The 24665-nt window shown below is 38.1% G+C and overlaps 1 long non-coding RNA gene across 1 annotated transcript; it reads left to right on the top strand.

The window, feature by feature from the left end:
- The first annotated feature begins 277 nt into the window (after positions 1-277).
- Positions 278-21652, top strand: LOC134173331 (uncharacterized). The gene is made up of 5 exons (XR_009968209.1): positions 278-600; positions 943-1067; positions 19066-19206; positions 19538-19655; positions 20347-21652. It is a non-coding gene; the product is annotated as an uncharacterized LOC134173331 (long non-coding RNA).
- Positions 21653-24665: the final 3013 nt, after the last annotated feature.

Below are 24665 nucleotides of genomic sequence, written 5' to 3'. Positions count from 1 at the left end.
TTCCAGCAACAAAAAAGAAGATGACAGCTGCCATAGACAGCACTTCTGGTAGGCTTCTTCTGTTCTCAGGAGTATCCAAATCTATTTTTTTCACACACAAACCCCAGAATTCCTCTCTTAGATCTACAAGAGGACTTTAAAGGATTTTGAATATTTATGAAAGAAAACCAGCCACAGTCAGCAGGTAAAGAAACACAAAAAGACTTCTGTGGGTTTTTTTTGCTCGTTTTTTTCTTTTTTGGTCAACAACTTTTTTTTTCCAGAACAGATATTGGAAAAGTTCTGCATAAAAGCAATACAAGTTAATTAAACAATCAAAAATTAAGAATTTTACCATTTCCTTTTTTAATGGTTTAGCTTCACTCTTTCTTTTGGATTTTTGAAAAAGGCCAGAAATTCTGCTTTCCAGTGTGGTTCTTTTTCTGTAAAGAAAGTAGCCCTAAATATACCTGCTTACTGTTTCTTGGGTTCCTCTTTATCCTGGTCATTGCTCACTGAGCTGCTTCTAATGGGATTGTTCATCTTTTACTGTTAAGAGATTTATAGCCTCAGAGGCATACCTAACTGTACCCTCCAAGTACCTTAGGCTAAAACAAAATTGTAAGTAATCTAAGGGAGGAGGGTGAAAATCCATAAATGGTGGATTTCCAGCGCACTCTGAAATCCCTTTCTCTTTCTTGGCCATGTGCATCGCCAGTCTAGCCAGGGAGTGCCACTGCTCATTCCTAATCCAAGTGCCTTGGTTTCCTGTCCCTGAAACCTGAGCAAAGTGAGGGTGTAGGAGAGCAGAAAAGTGTCTCTTTGGTACAGTAAGCTATCCACATCTTATCCTGATGGAGGGGTTTAGATGTTCTCTTGCTGTCTACTGTCTCAATTATAAATGCCCTCAGTCCTCAGACAACTGCCAGCCATCTGTGTCTAATTACATTTTCTTCTCTTTAGGTATCTACCTTTCATTTTTCATCACATACTACCAATATAATCTAGTCTATGATATTTCAGAAGAATTTCTCACTGAAACATTTGAAATGCCTTACAAAACTAGATGTGAAGAGGGGCCATGAGAGGTAAGAATGAATGAGGTCAATTACTTTGTCCTTCCTTTTCTCTTTTCTTCCTTGTTATATTCAGCTTGTTATTTCTATGGAAGGTTCCCTCAAAAATAATATGTGGATTTTGGTCTCTGAGTATTAAGTACAACAGAGCTAAGTGTGATCTCCCTTGGCAGATCGCTCCGTATCTAATTTCCTGGGTTTGTAAATGATGTTATCAGATCATGAACAAATGACCCTCTCCAGTTGTGGGTTCTCCAAGATGTATGATGGTGTGTCTGAAAAGCAATGGATTAACCGCTTTTGTGTTATTGATGAGCAATAATATCAGAGTAACCCCAGCCCCTCTCAGATCCCCCAGATGCCCTCCTAAAGAGAGGAGTTAAAAAGGAATAAAAAGAAAAAAAAAATTAAAATTGTAAGGTACATACCCATATGTTACAGTTGTATTATAATATTGCTTAGGAAATCTTCTGGCATTTTGAGAACTGGACAGTGTCAAGGAGTTCCAAATCCACATGTACCAGAAAAGACCAGCCATGAATCCACTGGACAGGCGGGGGGGGGGGGGCAGCTGCTACTGCTGACACCATTTCCACCCTCGAGTTTAGCGCTGGGCTCACTGCTAGAGGTCAATATGAGATAGGCCTTACTGACCCTTTAGTCTGTGTCTGAAACTCGAGGTTTAAGGGCAGTGGTGGTTTAAGGGCTGAATGTGAATAGTATTATCATAACATGTTTAGTAGAGGGCAGCAGAGGAGTTAAACATAGCACACTATATGTATTTCTGCATTTATCTACCCACGCTTTGGGAAGTGAAATATGGATCAAAAATAATTAAAAATTCAAGCACCTTGGGAAAGCAGTATCCTAACCCAAAATTAATCACTCCTAAATAAAACTGTATATACTTCTGCATTTTTCAATACTGTTAGGGTATTGGATTTTGTTTTTTTTTTATATAAATCATGTGTTGAAAACTACCAACACAGTTATAGGCTGCTTCCTCATTAAGGTAAACAACCCTTTCTCCCTACCCCCAAAGCAAACAGGCTTTTGAGAGCAATAAATAATTTATGGCAAAGAAGCTGTAATCACAGGTAACATTTTTGCCTTGTTAGTGTAAAAAAGGTAACCTCTGTGTTAAGAGAAATGGGCACCCACATGACAGAAACAACCAGTACCTCAGGAAGTGATGCAAATAGGTCTGATGCTAAATACTGAGCATAGGAATGGGTAGTTCTAAATTGTGGAATAGAAATAATTACTACCCTCAGGCTTCTGGATACTTGTTTAACTTAATTCTTGTGAACATGTATGTGTAGAAGCACTTACTTAGGCAGTGTCTGGGTTTCCAGTGCTTCTGGGGTCAAGTGTTTGACAGTATTTGTATGGTGATGCACAAGGACCACAGCCAGAGCCATGGGCTCTCTGTGGGTGAGAAAACATGAGCTGTAGAAAGCAGTCTGAGCTGGAGTGTTTTGTTGTTAAGTTTTCATCTCTCAATTGAATTCACTAAAAAATGTTGGCTTTTGGAAGTATGACATAGGGTTATGAGGCACCTAGGGTCAGTTCGGTAGGGGCGGACAGATTTTGCAGTAGCAATCAGAGCAAGTGAAGTAGTGGGATATATCAGACAATAACACAGTAAATATTTAATTTGTGTTATCTAAACAGAAACATATCTTTCTCCTAACCTTGAATTAGTTGCATTACAGCAGAAGGATATGGCAGAAATAGAAGTGATTCAGAAGGCAATGGGAATTATTAGAGGCAGAGGGGCTACTAAGCAAACAGGTATTTTATAAGGCTTGCCTGACCTAGTTAAGGAAGGAGGACACAGTAAAACATGTTAGGAGTGTATAAAATATGAACTGGTATGGAGAAGCTCAATCAAATGCTTAGCTTTTTCACATAACAAAAGTACAAAGGAATATTGAAATAAAAAGGCAACGAATTTAAACCAGATAAAGAAACAAATTTTCATGCAACATTTATTTAATCCATAGAAATTGCTGAGGCAGGAGGACGCTGTTGCCAATAGCTTATTTAGGTAATAAAAAATGACGAGACACACAAGAAAAGGAGTTCAGTTACACAAGCCAGGAAAAAAGTTACATTATATGAGCAATTAATCAGGCTTCAAGGGAAAAATAATGATCAACTGCTGGGTGCAGGATGAAATATCTGAGCCTTGAGTTCTTAAAAAGGAAGAAATTCTCTTAAATTCAGTAGAATTTGGTCCAATTAAGGCCTTTGTGATTGGCTTCATCATTCTGCCCTCTCCACATGATTGTATAATTAGGAAAAAATATATTTAAATAAATACCACTTGGTGCCTAAACACAGTATTTAATGCTAACATCTGTCTGTTTAGCTTCCATTGTTTAGGAAAATGTTATTGTGAAAAAGTCAGCTAATGCTTGTCTTAACATACCATACTTATCCTGCCCTGTGATGTTAAAGCCAGCTTGCACTAATAGCTTCAATTGGGCCATACTTTTACAGAACAGTTTTAGGCAAGGATCTGGGCATAAAGACCTGTGTAGAGTCATGCTAATAGTTGAGGCTTCCTGCAAGGATGCAAAGCCTCAGGGGTTGTAAGGTAGGAGGAGAATATTTATTAGAATATTTTTGCTCCTGGGCTACACAAGTTCTGTCATGTTGATATGATACCAACATTTTAATTAGAGAATTCCAGAATGAAGGCTTTTAGCAGGTATATGCTGTAGTATTATGCTTTTATTCATATAAAAACCCCCTACATTTACCTACCCATGATGTAAAATCCGGTGAAATTACACTGGAGGAATATAGATCTACCTGTAATGTGTTAGTAATAGCTGGTGTTAAAAATTATTTGAAATATTTAAATTATTTTGAAAGGAAATCCACCATATTCCAGTTTTTTTTGCAGTGTTCTTGGAACAAACAGTTAAATAAAAAAGATTCTGTCCCTTATTGTCTCAGGTATCCTTTATATTACCCTGTCTAAAACTTTTTAAAACATAGTTGGTTTATATCAGAAGTATTTTTGAAGCTGATCTTGCATATTTAAATCCTCTTTTAAGTTTTCAAAGCATTTTTCTCGTGAGGATGTCATGCTGGCTGTTTTGTATCCCATGATGGTCAGTAGCAATTTAGCTTTCTACCTCTAAAAAGACTTTTCAGGACCTAATTTTGTATAGACTTGTGAAATGAATGGGTGTGAAAATTGATGTGACTGCATGTATGAGAGTATATATCAAAGATAAAATAGTCACTACTGGATTTCCTCTGTCTGCAAAACAAGAAGGTCTCACATTTGACAGGCTGCTCACTTATATCTGATAACTGACGATTTCTTCTCCCTGTTCGGTCATACCATGAAGCCTTTATTATCCTGCTATTGTCTTGCAGGTCAGAGGCTGCAGAACAAATTATTGTGATAAATGTCAATAGTTAATTTAACTCCCATTAAAATTTTCTGTGTCGTAAACCTTAAATTAAAGACTAATGGAGTCTCTTTTATTATTCTCCATGGCAGTAAAAACAGTGTTACATCTGGCTTTGGCTTGCAGGGAAAAGATGGAGTGACTTGAAAAACTGTTGCAAAAAATATAGGGGCAGAGAGTGATGGCCTACTGCTTTTCATGATTACCTGACACTCTGCCCAGCACTTTTGATAAGAAGGTGGCTGATCTGCTCAGCCAGATCTTGACCCTGCTCAGTGGCCAGTGGCCTTGCAACACAGCTTGTCTCCTTTGGCACAGGTTGTTGTGCAAGTACTCAGACATCTCAGAGCTGTTTGAAATTCCTGAAGGTGTTGCTGTTAATTGCAGTCAGACATAATGAACCATGCAGAAAGTTTTCTCCCCTGTTCCCACAATGAGATGGAAAAGAGAACTGATTTTTGCTTGGACTTTTGTTAATGACAGGGCCAAGGATAACGGGCATCTCATTTTACAAATAACACAAAACCTCAAATTTTTACTGGAGCCACTCTAATTCTTATTGAAATTCTAACTCTGTTTGCTGAGGATGGACTGGAGCCAGGTTTTAAATCATTTTTATCTATTGCCTTTGTGCAGTATCTGCCTCTGTTTTGAAGAACTGTATTTTCAAACTCTATCCTTCTTAAAAATAAATGTGTTCTAAGAGGGTGATCCCCCAAAACTCTAGAATGTGGACTAGAATGCTTGTGTGGAGGGAAAAGGTCTATGAAGAAATCAGAAGTAAGGGAGCTGGACGAGATGGACAGGGATCCTACTTTCCCCTTGGCATTTCTGATTTTGTGGCCTCCCTGTGACTTGGAGTTTCCAGCAGAATGGGAGGTGCTTTTCTCAGTTTAATAAGTAGCGTTTTAAATCTTAATGTTAAGGTCTACCTTGGTTTTAATGTAGTCACTTAGAAAATGTGAATTTAAGCATGTGAGCAAGGCATTGCCTAATAATATGAGCTTATTTTTCACTTACAGTTTCACTCAGTATCGAAGAGCCATAAGGCCATGATTCAGGCTGAAGATATTAGGTATGACTGTAGGTCACTTTGCTTGATTGAGAAAATCCTGTATGGGGAATGCAAGCATGTAGCAATGGATATTTATTGTTGACTTGTCGTCTCACAAACTATATGTAATGAGGCTGACAGTGCTGTTAGCAGCTACAGTCAGATCTAAATATTCTTGATTATAAGCATGTAAAAAAAACAGGAAAAAAAGAAAAAGAAAAAAACCCACAAAAGAAAAAAATCATGGAAATGAAATGTTTATGAAAGGCCAACAGAGGCATTCCCTTTCTTTGCAGATGACAAACCCTGACCTGGCATTAGATGGTCACAGCAAGGAGATTGTGTGTCTAAGTTTTTAATGTTTGACATTAAACACAGAAAACTTAAGAAAACTTCAACTGTACTTAATGTTTAGATAGGCAGAAAATTAAAACACAAAATAACCAGCTAGGCCTTAAGTCAGTGCAGGTATCCTAAATCCTTTACTGAAAAAAAAAAAAAAAGAGAAAGCTAAAATAACCATCACATTAAAAAAGATAACTTTAAGTTAACTTTAAATTTCCTTTCAAAAAGTAGTTAATTACTAACAAATTATCTGCATCTGTTAAAACAGTAACTGCATATAACTTCTCAAAAACTTAATTACAAGATACTTCATCTCTAACGTAGTAACATAAACAAGAGATGATGGAGAAACACATGAACAAGCCATTTTGTCCTTGAACCCATAAAGGTGACAGATGACCACCACTGGAGACCACAGTGGCAAAAGATAATCTGATAGTACCGGTGCAATGTCATAAGAAGACACAGCAGTGTCACACAATGTTGATTTTTCTTCTCTGTAAGCTATCTCTGAGGTAGCTTGATAAAGCACATGAGTTTGGAGATAAAGGCTAAGCAAAAAGGAAGGAATACGGTTGTGAATGGTTTTAATGCCACAACTTTGTTATAGCTGATGTTATATCATTTTCTCATTGCCTCTCCAAGTGCCCTGTGATGATGAAAGGTTTCATTTTTCTGTTCTCCAACCCCATAAATTCTTTTTTGTCAAACTGCAGCATGTTTGTGAAACAAGGATGAAGCTCTCAGTGGAGTGTTAGAGCAAATTTGTTTTGTGAATCTGAAAGGTCTGAAATAGAGGAGGTCTATTTGGCTTCCTCCAATGTGTCTCTATTGAGTTGCCAGGAGGTCTTTAGTCAGTGTTTTTTCGTCTTTTTCCACCTTCAGCCTGTTCAGAGGTTCAGGGCAACCAGAGTGCTCTGCTGGTATAACTGATTTGTTGTCAAGCCCAGAAGGAGTTGAAGAAAATAAAGCAAAAATCCATTAAAAAAAAATAATTACAGGATTTAGAGGAAACAGGTAGGAAACCCTGTTTCCTGTATGTGTGCATCCCGTTGACACATCTGCTTTCTGTGTTTTCCCTGCTATAAAGGGAGATCCTCATCAGCTCTTTAACTTTTAGAAAGTTTGAGTTCTGAATTACTTGTGTAGCCCCTGTGTCATGCTGCATGCAGACCTCATAGCAGCCTTCCAATATCTGAAGGGGGCCTACAAGGATACTGAAGAGGGGCTCATCATCAGGGACTGTAGTGATAGGACAAGGTGTAATGGGTTCAAATTTAAACAGGGGAGATTTAGGTTAGATATAAGGACGAAATTCTTTGCTGTGAGGGTGGTGAGGCACTGGAACAGGTTGATCAAAGAAGTTTTGAATGCCAATTCCTGGCAGTGCTCAATGCCAGGTTGGATGGGACTTTGAGCAACCCTCTTGTAGGAGGCGTCCCTTGGCAGGGACTTCTCTTCCAACCCAAACCATCCTATGATTCTATGAACTGATCTCAAACTGGTAACCTGGTCAGTTGTCTGTGGATTTTTTTTAAGTTGTTATGCAGGAAGAATTTTTAAAATGTGGAAATATGTCAGTAGGTTCAATTGTGTGGGTTTTATATGTTTGTTTTAAAATACAACATTATGGCAGTATTAAATTTTCAGGAGACTTGGAATGATTGATCTCAAAATGAGATAACCTTGGAGTTATCTCATAACCTGAAAATGAGACCTTGGATTCAGAGTAACTGATACTGGAAGAGGATGAAAAAATAAATACTACAGAATTTTTGTAAAATATTTTGATATTGTGGATAAAATATTTCTGTGAATAATAACTAGGACTAGAGTTTTCTCCGTGTTTGAGCTTTTTATTTCTAATGTATACATTCTTCTTTTGAAATATTCATGAAAATTACTAAGGTAGTCACTTTACTCCACAATCTATTATTTGAAAAAAGGCAATTAGGAGGGCAAATAATTTAATATTACTTGACAGATCGTTAGCCTGTAAGCCTGTAATACAAAAAGGAAGAAAAGGCAGAAGCCTAAGGAAACAGCAGTTATATTTGGACATAAGGAAGAAAAAATATCTTAATAGTGAAGCTTGGTAATAGCCAGAGCATAGACACAAGAAAGCAGAAAATTGCTGGTACACACAAAATTTGGATTGTGTCTTGCCACTGAAGCTGAGTCAGCTTGAACCTGAACACTAATTGGCACTCACGGGTTGCTCTCTGTACTTCTCCTTCATGACCTGGACTTGTCTCAGGTGATGGCATGTGCTGAGTACCTAAGTGAATGACAGTTGTGATGGGCAAATTTGGGTCTCATTTCCCAGAAAGCTGTACCTTCATTAGGGAAAATGTTCTTTGAATGACTGAAAATAGATGCAAGTTCTGGTGAAGACAAAATAGCTGGAAGATTTAATGTGCTAAGATTAGACTCATACGTCCTCCCATTTCAGGAGGAAGAAAATGGATGTGTGATGCAGTGAGGGGGTACAGCCTGGAGCATGAGAATGAGACGGACATTTCATGAAATAGGAAGCTGCACTGTCCCATGAGTAGCCTTGTAAAATAGAGATTTTCTTTTAAAGAGTGATTTAGGACTATCCCAAATCTATAATTATACTCCTTGGATTTCTAGATCACATAATTAATAGTATGGGAACAAACTTATTACAAATCTTTCATAATGAAGAAGGAAAGGTATAGGAAATACCTACCCATGTCAAAATTCTGCCAGACCTGTGAATGCTAATACATGCACTAACTGTGTGAAGACCATTCCAGTATATAACAGCAGTAGCAGCAACCAGAGATGGATGTCCGAAGGCAGGGAATAGCGCTTTCAGCAAGAAAAAAAAGGATATATATTTTTCTTGCAGGAATTTACAATGATGTCACGGTAAAGTCTGGGCTGGAACTAATAACTGATCATTTACTCTAAACAAGTCAGTAAAATGCAATCTATTGTCAATTTGGAGGGGGGTGGGGGGGTAATTTTATGTATGATAAACCTCCAACTGAACAGTCACTACCTGAAAAACAATTTGCTAAATATTACATTGTGATTTTGGATGGCTTTTAATTATAACTAGATAAAATAATAAATTTCCAAAGTAGTTTTCTTTTCTTTCACTTTTTTAAGAAGAAAGCAAAAAATTTTTAATTAAATTAAAATAGAAGAAAAGTTTCTTCTTCCACTTTTAGTGCTCATTCAGAACACTAATCTTTGGTTAAATTTTCTCCTCTTCTCTTTTGTCCCAGTATTAATGGTTGCCTTTAATTACTTTCCTTTTCTTCATAGCAAATTATTAGCAAGTAAAATCTGTAGTAGCGATTGATACAAATGTGAAGTTTCCTGTATTATCCTAGAAACTTGGATTCTGAATAGCTTAGAATAATATGTTATTCTTGAATACTATCTAATTATATATGTGGATTTTTTGGGGGGGGTTTCATTTTTTTTTTAATTTTATTTTTTTTTAAGAAATCCCTAGGAGAATAGGATCACTGGTCTCTTTCTTTATAGTTTAAAAGTTCTTATCCTGCAGATGTTTGCATAACAGTTTAGTAGCTACTAACAGTTTATGAACTATATACACTTCTGAGTTTCAAGTTCTTTTTCAGAGAGGCCACTTAAGATGTCTTGCAGATTGCTAGTTGAATATTTAGTTATGTGAGAATCTTCTGTAGACACAGTTTAGTATAAATCCCAGTAAAAATTATAAATATATATACACATGAAACATTTCCTTCATTTAAAGTGAGGAATGGAATTTCAATTATGTGTTTGGACTGACTTTGCATTGAAAAATGGAGATTAATAATAAACATAGATTTATGGAAGAAAGATATTTTAGCTGGAGAACAGGTGAAACAAATTTGATTAATAATAGAGTATGTCTGTTCAAAATCCAAACGGACTGTAAATAAGATACAACATTTGTGGAAAAATATGGGAGAGATCTTCTGAGCCATATGGTATCTGACAAGGCTAGGACCTCTCAGTAAGACTCTTATTCTAAGTTTTTCCTTCTGTTTCATATTCTCCATGTGTATATTTAAGATTGATGGAATCCGAGACTTCTGTGCTTCAACACCTTCTGGCAAGGTTCTCCTTCAGCTGCTTACCCATGCCTCCTCTCAGTCAGAAGAGGTCCCTGCTTGAGGAGTGCTTGCAGGTGCTGGGATTCATCTTACCTGACTTCAGGTGTCTCTGACAGGGGTCAACACCTGCATCAGAGGCAGTCACCCTAAAATCCCTGTGGATTTAAAAGAGAGAAACATGTATTTTTGTGATGTGATTCCCCCAGCCACTTTTCAGTTCCTTCTGACCTGTGCACGTTTTCTTTCTATTGACTGTAATGGAAGTCCAGGATGGTATAGGATAGCACATGTAGGTATATCCCACTTGCCAGAGGCATGACATGTTTCTGTATGGTAATTTACATTTTTAAGCCGTGTTGTCTATCTGTACTACTGTCACTAATAGAGGATAGCAGAGGAGAAGGCGAGGGATCTTTTAACACCAATTTTGTAGGAAACGAGATCATCTAAATAGGTAGGTAAACAAATAATTTCCCCTAGAATTTAATGTGAAATTAAAGTTTTCAAACACACCTACCTCAGCTTGTGATGCTTTTTTGTGCACATGTACAAGGTTTTTAATGCATAATAAATGGCTTAGGCCCAAATGAAATCCTACAAATTTGTCCTACAACTTTCTTTCCTATGTGTTTGTGGGGGCCAGATTTTCTAAATTCTTTTGGGTTTGCTCAGGTGCAAAATACAGGTTCAGAGAAGTACAAAAGTTCAAGGTACCCTACAAGTGTAGACTATAGCCACAAAACAGGCGACTGAGTTGGGATTACAGATGACTGAAGTCTTCTAGTGAGTGGAGATGGACAGGGATGGTCTGTACTTTTAGTTTCAATTAAGGATAATTAAAAATTCCTTGTCTGTTAATTTTTGAGCTATAGAATTATCTTAAATTAAAAAAAACATAAATCGGACAACTTTGCTGAAATACTGCCTCAGTGCTGGAACCTCCTGAGCTAGTCTTAATGGAGACCATTAATCAGTATTTTTGTATTTAGAAAACTGATATTTCAGGCTGCAGAGATTTACCCTTTGTGCTTAGAGTGAGCCCAATAATTTATGCTTGACTTAGAGACAGCTGCTTTGTTACAAAAATCTCTTGTGACTGGTTCTGACTGGCTTATGGCAGTCTCTTAAAGATGCTGTTCTCCACAATTCTCCACTTCTGTCACATATAAAAATAAATTTCTTGTGTTTTAGTTGTATCGTGGATTCATATAAAAATTTTATAAAACTGCAAGATAATTGAATGCCTATTGTAAATGTCATTCATCATGACACTTTTTGTGTCAAAATTAGTTTCACCACTGGTTTCTCTCCACGATGTCAGAGAAGTACGTGAGCTATTAACTAGTGACAATATTTCATCAGGGACCTTTGCAGTTTTCTGGAAGCTCTGACTTCTGGAGGAGAAACCCTAATTTTTTATTAGAAAAAGAGGAGAGTGTGTGTTAGATCTCTTGGCTCAGCTGTTCTGCAGGGAAAAGCCTGAAAATAAGAGCATAATTCCTCCTCAGTGTCCAGACACCACAAGACAAAGGATCCATCATGAGAAAGATGTTTTTAAAAGGCATTTGAGGAAGGGTTTTTTTTTCAGAAGGAGTAAAGGCTGACTGATGAACTTATAATGCCTAGAATTGGCAAGGCTGCCTATGTTCTGGAACCGAGTTCAGCCTGTACAACTGGAGACACAGAAATGACTTCTGCCTTTTATCTTGTGTGTGACAGCTAACAATTTAATCTCCTCTGTTTGTTTTGCAGGTTGGATGTACTTCCAGGTTAGTGGATTACAGCAGGAGAGAAAAGTGCCTGTGCTTGCAAAATAATTACACTGATCCTCCAATTGTTTATGTGTTATAAAGAAAGGTAATCTCTCAGATATTATATAGATGCATTTAGATTTTGAATTACTTGATGCTCAGCAGTGTGCTGGGTGTTCTGATCTCTCAGTTTTAGACCAACATTTCATTTAGAAGTCGCCTTAACAGAAGGAGGTGTCATATGACCAATAACTTGTTGTGCCTCTTTTATCAGTTGCTTGTGTAAAGTTACTTTATTCCCTTTTAAATAAAGTTCTTGATGAAGTACAAGGTATGAGGTTTGCAGGAGTCTTGGCTAATTCATGGTTGGCTATTGTGTAAAATAATGCTGGCCATGACTACAGTCTCTTCTGACCCTCTTACCTCCTATACCAGTTTGTATAACTTGAGCAGAAATGTGTGAACAGGGAGGAGTTGACTGGAAAGGATCGGAGCTGGATTTTCTTCAGTGCCTGTTTGTCCCAAATGCGACGACTGCAAAATGAGCAGTATCTTCTCCCCTTTGACAAATGGGGAGAAGATAACTCTTTCTGTAACAGACATTTGTTTCCTTTGAACTCATCTTGTTTGTCAATTTAGTTGTCCCCTTCTCATCATGTCCATCATTTTACAACAGTTTTGATTCAGTTTGGTTGTTGGTGGACAGAGAAGAGGAAATGAGCTGTCATGTTGGGGAGGGAGGACTGGGCTGGCAGAATTGCAGCACTGCTGGCTGTGCAGGTTGTCCAGGCACCGTCGGCTGATGCTGGCACTGCCAGAAGTTTTAGAGAAGTTGATGCTGATAGCTTTTTACTTTAGTCCAGGTGGAGACTTAATTCTCATATAGATGCATGTCATGATGGCAGCTGAAGCTGTTCCTGGCCTGCCCTCCTCCTTCCTGAAGAGCCCTAGTGGCTACTGCCCTCTGAACCAAATCCTTCCCCAATTACTCCCACAACTCCCTAATAAGCCAGTACAGAACAGGTATCACACTGGCTTCACAGGTGTGTGCTTGTGATGGAGTGCAGGCCTTCTTCATACCCTATCCACTCTCTGCTTGGGTCAGGTTCTTTAAAGGCAGGTGCTTCAGTATTCATTCACTGGCTTGTTCTCTCTGCATCTCCTTTTCTTGCTTTTTGAAGGGTATCAGCTTATATGAGAAGATGAAATAGACATCTGGCCCCATTAGAATTGCCACACAAATTGGCACTGTATCATTTCCTTGTTTATGCCCAGATAAACTTTCTGTCAGACAGGGTGAATAAAATCTGACAGTGTAACAAAACACTTGAGACATGAATAGTACGCTTTAACACTAGGTTGAATTCACTGGTTCGTTAAATAAAGGATGAAAAGTGTGTGCCAGTCCAAAATCAGATTGTCATGTTTGCAGTGACTTGGATGCTCTGATGCCTCTGTGTCTCTATGCTTTTCAGGGAGTGTTTAAGTCGCAGGTAAACCACTTTTACTTGAGCACACCTTGGCTTCAGCATTGCTTTGGATGTTTAACCCCGAGTAGCTGGAGCTCATATACTCAAAGTCTAGCAAAACTCATTGCCTTTGTAGCTTCATTTGTTCTCATTAGTATGTCTCTGATATAGAGATTAGATATCCACATGATTAGAAAAAAGGCTCAGCTCTGTGCAAAACTATTCCTTCCCCTTGAAGGGTGGTGGATTAGTGTTGTCTAGTTCCTTGGCTGGCACTCTCTTTTTCTTCATCTTTTCTCCTTGATATTTCACTGTCAAAAGAGGGAGTTCAGGGGTAAACATCACTGGCTGAGGACACTTAGTCCAGATAATTTTGATTTTGTGGCTTAACATAGTTTTTTAGGGCTATGTTTAAAACCAGCGAGGCATATAGATGGTTGGAGGTCCCAAAGGTCTCAGGATATGGTTTAATTTTTCTGGAAATGAATCAGTTGCGATAGGAGTGTGAATATTTCTTCTCATCAATATCTGTAGTCCTTGTGCTTCTGAGGAGAATGTTTGACGTTTCAGAGAAGTAACTAGAAATGCAAGAAAGTTTGTTCTTTATGTCAACTGGGACAAGCCAGCAACACAATTAACTGATTTGTGCATGTTGTCAGATTCATGTGAATTTGTTATAATTTTTAGGTGGTGTTATCCTTAAAATAAGTATAGTTGTTTCTAATCAGTTTATTTTTTAAAAGCTGTGATCAGTTCCTCTCTAGCTTTTATACTGACTCCACAGACATGCTGCAATGAAAAAACTTGGTTTGTTCTTCCAAATACGATCAGTTATAGACAGGATAGGCTTCTGACCTGTCTGATATATATATATATATATATATATATATGTACAACATATATATTTGTTCTTGATGAAATAGGTAACTCTTAGCTGTTTTTAGTAAGCCTCACTCATAGTCCCATTAAGTCTTTATTTCAACAGCCTGCAATAACGACTGGCTGAAATCACAAGACTGGGATCAGAATTAGAAAGAGTATTAGGAAACTGAAACTTTTGTTACTTCCCTCGCTTGTACAGAGCTCAGAAGGGAAAGCTGTCTTGCTGAGGCTTGTTTTCCTACTACCTCACCAAAAGCAGCTCTGAAATAATTTTTATTGTGTTGTACCTGAAGACAGTGATTAAAAGCCTCTTTGCAAGTACATTGTGTTAAGCAGGCAAAAGACAATGCAAAGACTCTGAAAATAAAGATTACTAAATATGCAACTCACACACTGTCTTCGTCTTCTCACTACAATTACATACTCTTACACACATGCCATCTTGTACAGAAGACCAGTTTTCATACTAATAAACTGCAAAACCCTTTCCAAAGCTCCTGTATACAAGGAAAACTGTTAGTGATTTATCTGTAATTCCTTCATATCAATCACTCGCTTGTATCTTGCGTTTATTATTCATACGAGGGGTTGTAAGGTGGGCCCACTTTTTTATGTAGGACAGATTCATTTACTGGTCATGGAGTATAAATATGAAGGGCTTTTGCTTATAAACCCATTATGTAAACTCCTCTGCCTACTTATAGCTTATGGAGCATTCTCTTCCCACTTCGACTGCTGTAACTCACAGGAATTCACTTAAGTTATTCCTGGTTTACAGTACTGTAAGATAAGAGATGGAGAATACTTAACTTTAAGAAAATGGAACAGGTTTGCTATTCCCTAATACCCAGCATTATGCATTCCTAAAACCTTAAAATTACATGTGTGTTATAAGAAGGTGTTTTTTCCTGTCAGAATGCTGCTAGTGGAATTTTTTTTTTAAATCAAGAATCCACACCATTCAAATAGTAAGCTTCCAAGTCTCCCACCTTTGATTTGAAGTGCAATGATGTCTGAAGAAGAGTATTTATTTTCTCAGCCTGTACTGCTTATGGTTGGAGCTTTTGGATTTCCACTAACAAGGTTTGCATCCTGATGTCCATAGAAAGGAAAAAGATGTGCAGACTTTATCCAAATTAAATGCAAATTTGTTATGTGCTGATATTGCTTTTATGAATGCTGCTATGAAATTGCCTGTGTTTTGTACAGTACTCAGTTCTTCACAGGTCTGGGAATGGTGGGATATGGAGTCTTTTCTCAGCTGCTACTAAGCTGACTTGGTTAATGGACATTAGATTCCTTGAGAAATCCCTCATGAATCTTTTTGGTATTATCAATATCTGTTGGACCAAAGATTGAATTAGTGTGTAGACTGTTAGGGGTGACAGTGAGTTGGGTGGCATCATCTGGCTGACTTGCCACCATTTGTGCAGTCATTGCCATGAGCAAGGAATCTTCTACTCCAGATCTGGCAGAACAGCATCATTCACATTCTCTCCTTCTTTTTCTCTCTTTCTTTTTCTTGAGTTGCCTGTTTTGACTGCACAGATCAGGGGTCCTTCAGGAAAGCCTCCTAGAAAGATCATCAAAACACTGACTTGTGTTAATAATAAAGTGAGAATGTTAGTAGGTCTGTATTTTCTGCAGGAAATGCATAGGGGGCATAAGTTTCTGACCACCTGGAAGGATGTTTAGCTAATAACATTGCATCATTTTCGGACAATCACTTCTCTGACTAGTGTGTAGTCATTTCATGCTTGACCCCTGTATCCTACTGGTCTTCTTGGTATGTTTTTCCACCATTACTTGTGCACACAGTGCTTTTCTGCTGCATTATTAATGGTAACCTTTTCCCTACAGGCTGTCTTGTTAGTCAGCCATTGTTTTGACCTCCTGGCCTGAGTTATCCAGGAGGAAAATGTCAGTGGACAAACTTGTAGCTTTTTTGGTGTCCCTTCAAGAATGCTTTTGTTGTTTTTTGATTTTTTTTTCCTAGCTGTGGTAATATATAGCAACTGCCATCCTCGAAAGTGCAGAGCACAAAGGTGAGCTAATTATGGCTAAAGGCAGACCCCTGAAATGGTGAGTTTTGCCTGAGTGCTGTGGTTTGCATCACAGTTTAAAACAAGGCAAGTCTGTCATGTAGGAGAAACAAAACAGCAGCAGGAGCCCATAACCAACAAAACAACTGACCAATAAAAACCCTCACTTGACCCAACTCGTTTTCAGAGACATGCAAATGCAAAAGCTTTCTTTGGAGAAATGTTTGTGGATGGTAGCTAGCATTTGTCTTGTATCATTGTATATAAGCATAACTGGTTGATTGAGGTTTGCTTTTTTTGTCCACAGGAAGTGTGTGATTGCCTGATGGTCACCTGTGTTTCTTGCAAGGTAGCTGTTCACCTGCTGGGAATTCCAGTTCAGAATAATACTTGCAGGATTATCCCAGCTCTCCTGGACAGTGTTACTTTCCTACACTTCCCTGAGATTTGTTTGAAGTCTTTTGTGAATCTTTTCCCTAGAAATCAAAAGAAATACTTGTTTTGCTCTTTCAGGAATCCCTTGATAGGAGAAGGGTTATGAACATCAAGTTTTCTACCTGGACATATTTTCAATCATTTACTTTTGCCATTTTCCAATAAACACTTCATTGTAATATTATAGAAGATTTAGGCATATGATCACAAGAAGTGGCAATAAATATCTGGAGCTTAATGTTGAGCTGATCCAGAAAACACTGTTTCATCTTGACTCCAGTAGCTCTGGATCATGACCTAAGTGCTCTCTCAGGCTTTCAACGTCTGCTCATCTATCCAGTAAAATCTGATGACCTTAGAGTAGCAGAGAGGCTGAGAGTATTTGAAGAGTAAGAATAAAAGGAGGAACTGAATTATTTGACAGTAGATCTGATAGAGAAGGAAAAGAATAATGTTGTAGGAAAGAAGATGTAATCTTAAATATTTACTGCTCTGTTGTCAATGTCTCTGGACTGATTTAATATAGCATTATAAAAAAAAGTAAATTGTGCCAGACACACTTTCATTTTATATGAAAAAATAAATTTAGCTCCAACTCAGTAAATGTTTAGGAAAGTAACAGATATTGTCTTGTATAAAGAACCTAAGATCAATATCACTAACTTTTTAAAAGGACCTAAAGTTGCACTTTTATTACATGTTATAAATAATCTTGTCCTTAGTATTGTGTCCCCAAGCAAACAGATCAGGAACTCTTTAAGTAGGAGATTGGAGTTCAATGTGCTCAGGTTTTCAGTACCTCTAAGTTCCGCAAACTTCCATATCCTTATTGTGTTTGGGTTTTTTTCCCCCCAAAAATTAACTTTCTTTTTTCTGGGATGGCTGTTTTTTCCAGGGTTACTACTTTGCCCTTGGTTTAGATAGGTATAGCTAAAAACAAAACAATGCCTTCAGATATTCCTTTTAGGGCTAAGCACGGATACAGTGCCTGGGATATTATATGGAAGTCAGGCCTTTTCCTGCTAAGCACGCAGCTGTTGAAATAAATGGGTAGGTTGTGATTTCTGTACTGCTCAGATGGTTTTTGGGCTTCAATTGATATGTAGATACAGATATTAATATATTATTTATATATATAATAATAATATATAATATTATTATATAATTATATAATAATATAATAATAAAATATTAAGTTTATTATTTCTCCTTGTTCTTCTTAAAAACTCACCATAACACTGAATTATAGCATAAAAGGACATGTGTTTTGAGTCAAGTGTGTGCTTAAAGCAAGGGCTCAGCATCACTGTAGAGTTTAAATCTCCCTGCCCCTGTGAATTCTTTCCCAAATCACTGTCCTTTTCGGAGCCTGGAGAGATTTACTGATTAGGCACAAATTGGTTCTTAAGCAGAGAAAGCCAAAACGCCCTCCTCTGCTGGGGCTTGCTTCCAGAGGGGACCACTGCCATTCTGGTTCTCTTGCACAGCTGGCCACTCAGTAGGGCCAGCAGCTTTGTTAGGAGCATGGCTGTGAATTAGCATCAGACAGCTAAAGCTGTTACTGCCCATAGCTGTCTGCTCCACCCCGCTGGTGGTAAACCCACTTTGATGTCACGTTAACTCAGAATGCGGAGCTGAAAAGCGGTGTGAGTTAGGAGTTGATTCATGAGTGGATCAGACATCCCTGCCTTGGGGGCAGCAACATCTGTTAGGCAGGTGGGGAGGAAGGCAGGGAGTGCTATTGGCTTCAGCTGTCCAATTTTCATCTGCTGCTGCATGTCCATCAGAGCCCTGCGGTCACAAGTTGCCCTTGATTAAAATGTCCTTCCCAGCCTGAGCTATGCTGCTCCTTGTTCTCAATGGGATTGAGATTTACAGGATCAAAAGTTCTGGCTTTTCTTGACATATGGCCACAAGCCTATTGCAAAAGCAAACTCTTCTGACCATATGAGCCAGAGCTGTGTGATGCTTTCTCCAGCCCTCAGCATGAGGATAAGGAAGACTGTAGTTTGAAACTCCAGCAGCTGCCTTTTCCTTCTGCTTCTTCAGTTTTTCCGACATCTTCTCTAGTTTACTAGATTTGTCAAAACCTGCACTTAATTTTGCAAATCTCAGTAATTTTCTCTGTTTACGTTGCACTACATTTTGCTAACATGTTTTAGTAAATCTTTTTCTCTATTCAGACCTTAAAGTCAGCTGCAGTGAACAGTTAGCCATGCAAATACCATAGGGTTAGCCTGGGCAACCGAGTGCTTTCTTTTAGGATACCCCAGTTGTTCTCAATCTAAGGACTACCTGTTACAGACAGAAAACCATGGTCATCCTGGACATTGTAGGCAAAATAGTTAACTTTAAAAATTTGGGTGTAATTTGTTGTTTGTCTTTGTTTGTTTGTTTGTTTTCTGATTTGCTTGGTGGCTTGCTTTTATCTGTAGGAACCTCTATATGGTTTTATTAAAAATGATAATCCCATTTATGAATGATTTCCTGATCTCTTGCAGGCTGAGCTCTGCTGACCATCTGAAAAGTCTTGACAGCCTCTGAGAAATTTCAGTCATAGACAAAGTCTTTATTAGTAAAGCAGAAACTGCTGAAAGTTGTCAATTAGTCTTGTATTTTTTTGAGCAGCCTCCCAAATTCAAGTAAGATGGAAGAAGCTGATTTGCTTGATTAAATTAATCTTGTGGTGTATTAAAGGACTTTACATGAACTACACCTAGACTGGGGTCAATTATGGGGTATACAGGTGCCCTTAGTAAAGAAGCTATATTTCAGGAGTGGCTTGGGACACACAGAGATGCAGAACTCATGCTTTGGAGTGCATGACAAGCTTGGTAGTAGAGATGTAGCTCAAACCTCTTCTGTTTCTGCTTATGATGACAAAAATAGTGTTGCTAAATAGTCCTGCCTTTCTTTCTGGCATGAAATCCATGAAAAAGAAATGAAAGACACTTGTTCTTATCTTTTATGCAGAAGAAACTAGTTGCACTGGAAGCAGTGCTGAAAGAAATAACCTCACTGTAGGATCTTCTGGCAGTACTTACCAGAGATGAATAAGGAGTGAGAACATCAGAAAGCAGAGGATGTATGGGTGAGTGGGACAAGCCATGTCATGAAAGCTTTCATTAGAAACTGGATTTATTCTCCGGGGTTCTTTTAATATTTTTTGTTTATTGTTTTCTAATAAACAAAAAAATGCCTCTTATATATGTGTATTAGTGGGAAACACAGGAGTAGTACTGCTGGTACTCAGCCTGTGCAAAAGTGCAAAACCTGCAGTGGAGCTGCTTTCAACTCCCATTCACTCTCAGAGCTGGAGAAATAAAAATACAGATGCCCAGAACAGGTAGAAAAAAAATTAAAAAAATTAAAAATCTGTAGTTCTGTAGTCCCAGTAAAACTCACCGTATACTCGCAAAAACTTTGCTCTATCAAAATTCCCATGCTTTTCCTATAGCCAGTTCATAGCCCATTATTTTACAGTTATGAGATTATTATTCTTCTAAGGTACCAAATCAGATATATACCTTAGAACAGGAAAATATTAGAAATGATGTATCCCTTCACTCCTTTTTTAGTTTGATGATAATGAGCCAAAATTGACTTGGCTTTGTAGAAGTACAGGTCTGGATTCAGATTAGTTATACGCTACATACGCTTTCGCTGTAGGAAAAAGTCTGTGCAAAACTCCTGAAAGAAGTTGCTAGCTCTCTGAAATAAAATGTTCCTCATCCATATTTTCATTTGTTCTCTTTCTTTTTTTTTTTTTCCTCCTTTTTCAGACCCCCTAAATGAATGTGGGATTGTTTGTTTTCTGTTAATTAAAACTATTATCTAAATTATTTCATTATCCCAAGTTTATTGACTCACTCTGGTCGGGAGTGAGTAAGAAAGATTTGATCAGGTAAATATATATAGCTGAGGAAAGTATGCGTTTAATGTGGGACTTGGCATGGGTTTGTGCCAAATACTATTTTAGATTTATTTTCTTTTAATACAAAAGATGGTGAATAAAGATAGTTATTTAGTCTGTTTTCTGTTTCTCTGAAGTGAGTGCTAGTGTTGCATTGATCAGGTACAGGGTTGGGTGTGTTCTTGCCCCTTCCATTGCTTTCCTTACTCCTTTCCTTCCGATCAGTGTGTCTCTCTTGTTCTGCCTCAGATTAGTGGATGAAGGAAATCAAAGCAGATGCTGTCTCCTGTGGGCTTGCGTACAGTTTAGGGTGGAAAGCGGATTACAGCCACAGAAAGACTTGCATTAGATCTTTAGCAGACTCCCTCAGACCTCTTTGCTTTGCTACACAGTATGTCCCAAAGCGTCTACTTGCAGTATAACATGGGATTAAAAACCACAACTATGACCTGCCCCAGAAACAGACTAGGGAAGAGGGAAAGTGTTGCCAGTCCCAAAGTACCCTGTGTTTCTGAATCATATCCTCCTAGGCAGTGTTCTCCAACTCCTGTTTTCTTGCGTTCAGCTCTGTGTATTTTCAGCTTCCACTGTGAGAACTGATATGGAGGGGATGTAAATGAAGTTGTCAACCAACCGTTTTCATTATCATCTTTGAAGTTTTGCTGTTTCTTACCCTCTATCATTTTTCTTTCAAATCTCTTAATCTAAGCACATGCCTCAGGAAAGCATTAAAATAACATATTGACTTCTGCAGCTCCTGCCTCTCTTCTAACAAACATTTATGCAGGTTTGAGACCAACACAGGGTGCATGGAGCCATCACAGTGATGGCTGTTGAGCTGGGTTCAACTCCTAGACTTTTGTCTGCTAGAGCCTGCTCTCAGACTCTGCCTTGCTCTGACTCTTGACTCAGAAGTGCCCAGGGTGCAGGCAGAGCCTGATGGCTACCTACACACCTCTGCCTTACCTCTGGTCTTGGTAGTCTGTTTCCATCACGCTCTCAGTTCCTTCCTAATAATTCCTGGTTTCAAACATATTCTGTTTGAAACAGAAAATGTTTCACTTTGCTGTCTTCTCTGTTCTCAGATTTCTGATTTATGCAGATTCTTGGGATGCAGAATAGAGTGTAACACAGACCCTGCTGGTAGTCTCCCTCTGCTGCAAAAACTGGCCCTTTCTTTTAACTGGTTATTAATCTAGGGAGGGGTCTTTGCTCTCTCCCAGGTATTTCTGTATTTTTTTGTTTTGTTTGGAGTTAACTGGAAGTTCAGATGTAATTGAAGGTAAACCTTTGGGTCCAGAGGAGGAATTTAAAGAGGACTGAGGGCTGAGAGAGTTGGGATTGCTCACTTTGGAAAAGACAGCGCTCCGGGGGGACCTTATTGTGACCTTTTAAGGCTTATAGGAAAGATGAGGACAGACTTTTTAGTAGGGCCAATAATGATAGGACAAGGGGCAAGGGTTTAAACCAAAAGAGGGGAGATTTAGACTAGATATTAGGAAGAAATTTTTTACTGTGAGGGTGGTGAAGCACTGGAACAGGTTGCCCAGAGGTGGTGGAAACCCCATCCCTGTGAACATTCAAGGTCAGGCAGGACAGAGTTCTAAGCAGCCTGATCTAGTTGAAGATGTCCCTGGTCATTGCAGGGGAGTTGGAACTAGATGATCTTTAAAGCTCCCTTCCAACTCTAAAACTATTCTATGATTCTAAATCAGTTATGAAAAAGGAATCTGGATTGTGTTTGTCTTGTCTTCTTCAGGAAAGAAGTTGTGAATGGGGTAGAGCTTTCAAAAATCATGAAGGAACAAGATGATAGCCTGTACAGGCAGAAGAGCATACCTCTTTCAGACGATTCAGTCTTTGTTGTGGTGTCTTGGAAATAGCATGCGTAATTCTGCTAAGTGCACTGAATCATTAAATACTGTAAGCTCTTTCCATTATTAATTGTTCTCACATTCTATAAAGCAGGAAAACAGCCAAAGGTGCATAATCTTAATTCCCAGTCTCCTTATATAATTTAACTAGTGTTCAGTGACCTTTATCTGGAGAATGATTTTTTAAAAGCCTTTTCAAAATCTATTTTTTTACATGACATCCATACTTTCAGCTATGCCTGAGGTTTTTTGCCAAGCTTAGGGGAAGGTCAGGATATTATATGAAACGGATCATCTTGCTTATAGCCACGCTCCAATAAAGAAATAAAAGAGATCAGTAAAGCATGTTGAAGCCATGATAATCCAGATTTTGGAAATTCCTGTTAGCAGAACACTTGCGGGTATTAAGAGAAAATATGTTTTCTTTAAGGATGAGTACCTGCAATAGCTGCTGTCACTCAGCGACTGAGAGCTTTCTGTGCATGCGGATATCACGCCCAGCTCAAAAAAGTGTTGTTCACGTGGCAGTCTTGATATGTGCCTTATTATGGTCAGATCAGTTAAAGGAGAAATATGTCAAAACTGATCACCCTTCAAACTACATTAGCCTTTTTTTTTTTGGAAACTGGGAGATTTTTTTCACTGAGAAGGTTGTAGCTGCTTAGTCCTGATTGGGCAACCACCTTTTCTCCCCTGTCTGTTAAGATAAAATGTGAACTTCTTTAAACTTTCTTTGCTTGAAGATACTGGTGGACAAATAACAGATAGCTAAACAAAATCATCAAATTCAGTAATATGTCACCAGTGATCCAAACAGCAGAATTCATTGTTCATTTTAAATAAAAGCAAACCAAAATCCTTTGTGTATTCCAGGGCAAGGTATTCCCCAGGGAAAAAGAAAATCTAGGGAGTGCTTAATGCTTGATGTGCTGTGGTATATATCCTATTATAATAATGAAAAATTCCACTTGTCACCTGCTGTATTTTCTGACTGTTCACCTTTTAGATACAGAAGTCTTCAAGGGCAAGTTCAGGAAATTAAGATAGAAGAAACAAAACGAGATCAATATTTGCTATCTTTTTTTTAAAAAAATAAGTTTTACTTGGATTGAAGAGATCCTGTTATAAGGTATGTATAAGGTATGTCCGTATGTTGTACATTTTGAGCTACATCCTAGGCTGATCATACGTATATCAAAGCAATGAAAAAGTGTGTAGAAATATGGGCAAGAGAGATTGATTTATTAATTTTTAGGGGAACTATTCTATCATACATTGTTCATATGAGAAAGTAAACCCCAACTGTGAACCAGTTGCAATGCAGTGAAATTTCCTACCAAAAAAAGAAAAAAAAAGAAAAGTTTAAATCAGCTTAAGTTTTGCATAGAAAGTATTGTTCAAATTCCTGTCCTGGTGTTGCTCATAGAAATGGAGGCAAAATTGTATTACTCAGTTGTGAGAAAGCCAGGACTGGGTAGTCATCAAAACAAATTACTGATTTCTGATTAATTCTAAAGTAACAGAGATAAAGCTGCTATAGAACTATGTGTTTATTTGTTTATAATGTTCCTGGCCAAAGTGTTTCACTGAGCACTGACCTGTTGGGTAACTAACGTTGTAGGTCATGTGTTACTTTCTGTAGCTCTGGTAATTATAAGTTTAAGAGGTATATCAAGCATTAAAATTAACTCCTCCTGCCAGGTGAGGGTTGTTTTCCAGAGCAGACGTTGTACTTTCTTATGGTATTTAATATCTTAAGGGTTCAAGCTTCTAGAAGACCATTCGAGTCTGTAACTGTGAGAGCAGGAGAAACCTGGCAAAACAAAGAAGTCAAGCAGCATCCCTTGAACACATGAGCTGTGGGCAGGAAATATAGTGTATTTTTCTGTTCTCTATTTTATCCCATTATTCTCAGCCTTGTTTCACATTACTTCTTGAAATTTAATCCTTACACATACAGGTAGTTAATCCTAGTGGACAACTGAAGGGTAAAGCATTATTTACTAAAATGTGGTGTCAGACCTTGAGGGTATAAAGTGGGAGTATCATTCTGTTCGTCCTCAGGAGAAAATGGGCACAGGCAGTCCTATCTTAGTGTTGTGCTGGGAACAAAGTACATGACTTTCATGTTCCTGTTCTAATGCCAAAGCCTAAATTTATAGGTAGGACTGACAGTTGCTATAGATGTAGTGTTGTTTGTGGAGTGATCAGATTTGCTCTGGAAACTGCTGACATGGATCTCTACCTCAATGGTTTCTGAAGTTAATTTTTTGAGTGAAGTCTCAATATAACTGCTGGAGATTTTAACTTGCAA

The sequence above is a fragment of the Pezoporus occidentalis genome, unplaced genomic scaffold, assembly GCF_034315485.1.
Source record: "Pezoporus occidentalis ecotype Australia unplaced genomic scaffold, CSIRO_AGI_Poc_V1 ctg51, whole genome shotgun sequence".
Taxonomy (NCBI): Eukaryota; Metazoa; Chordata; class Aves; order Psittaciformes; family Psittacidae; genus Pezoporus; species Pezoporus occidentalis.
The sequence above is the reverse complement of the archived record's forward strand: the minus strand, read 5'-3'. Positions and strand labels throughout refer to the sequence as shown.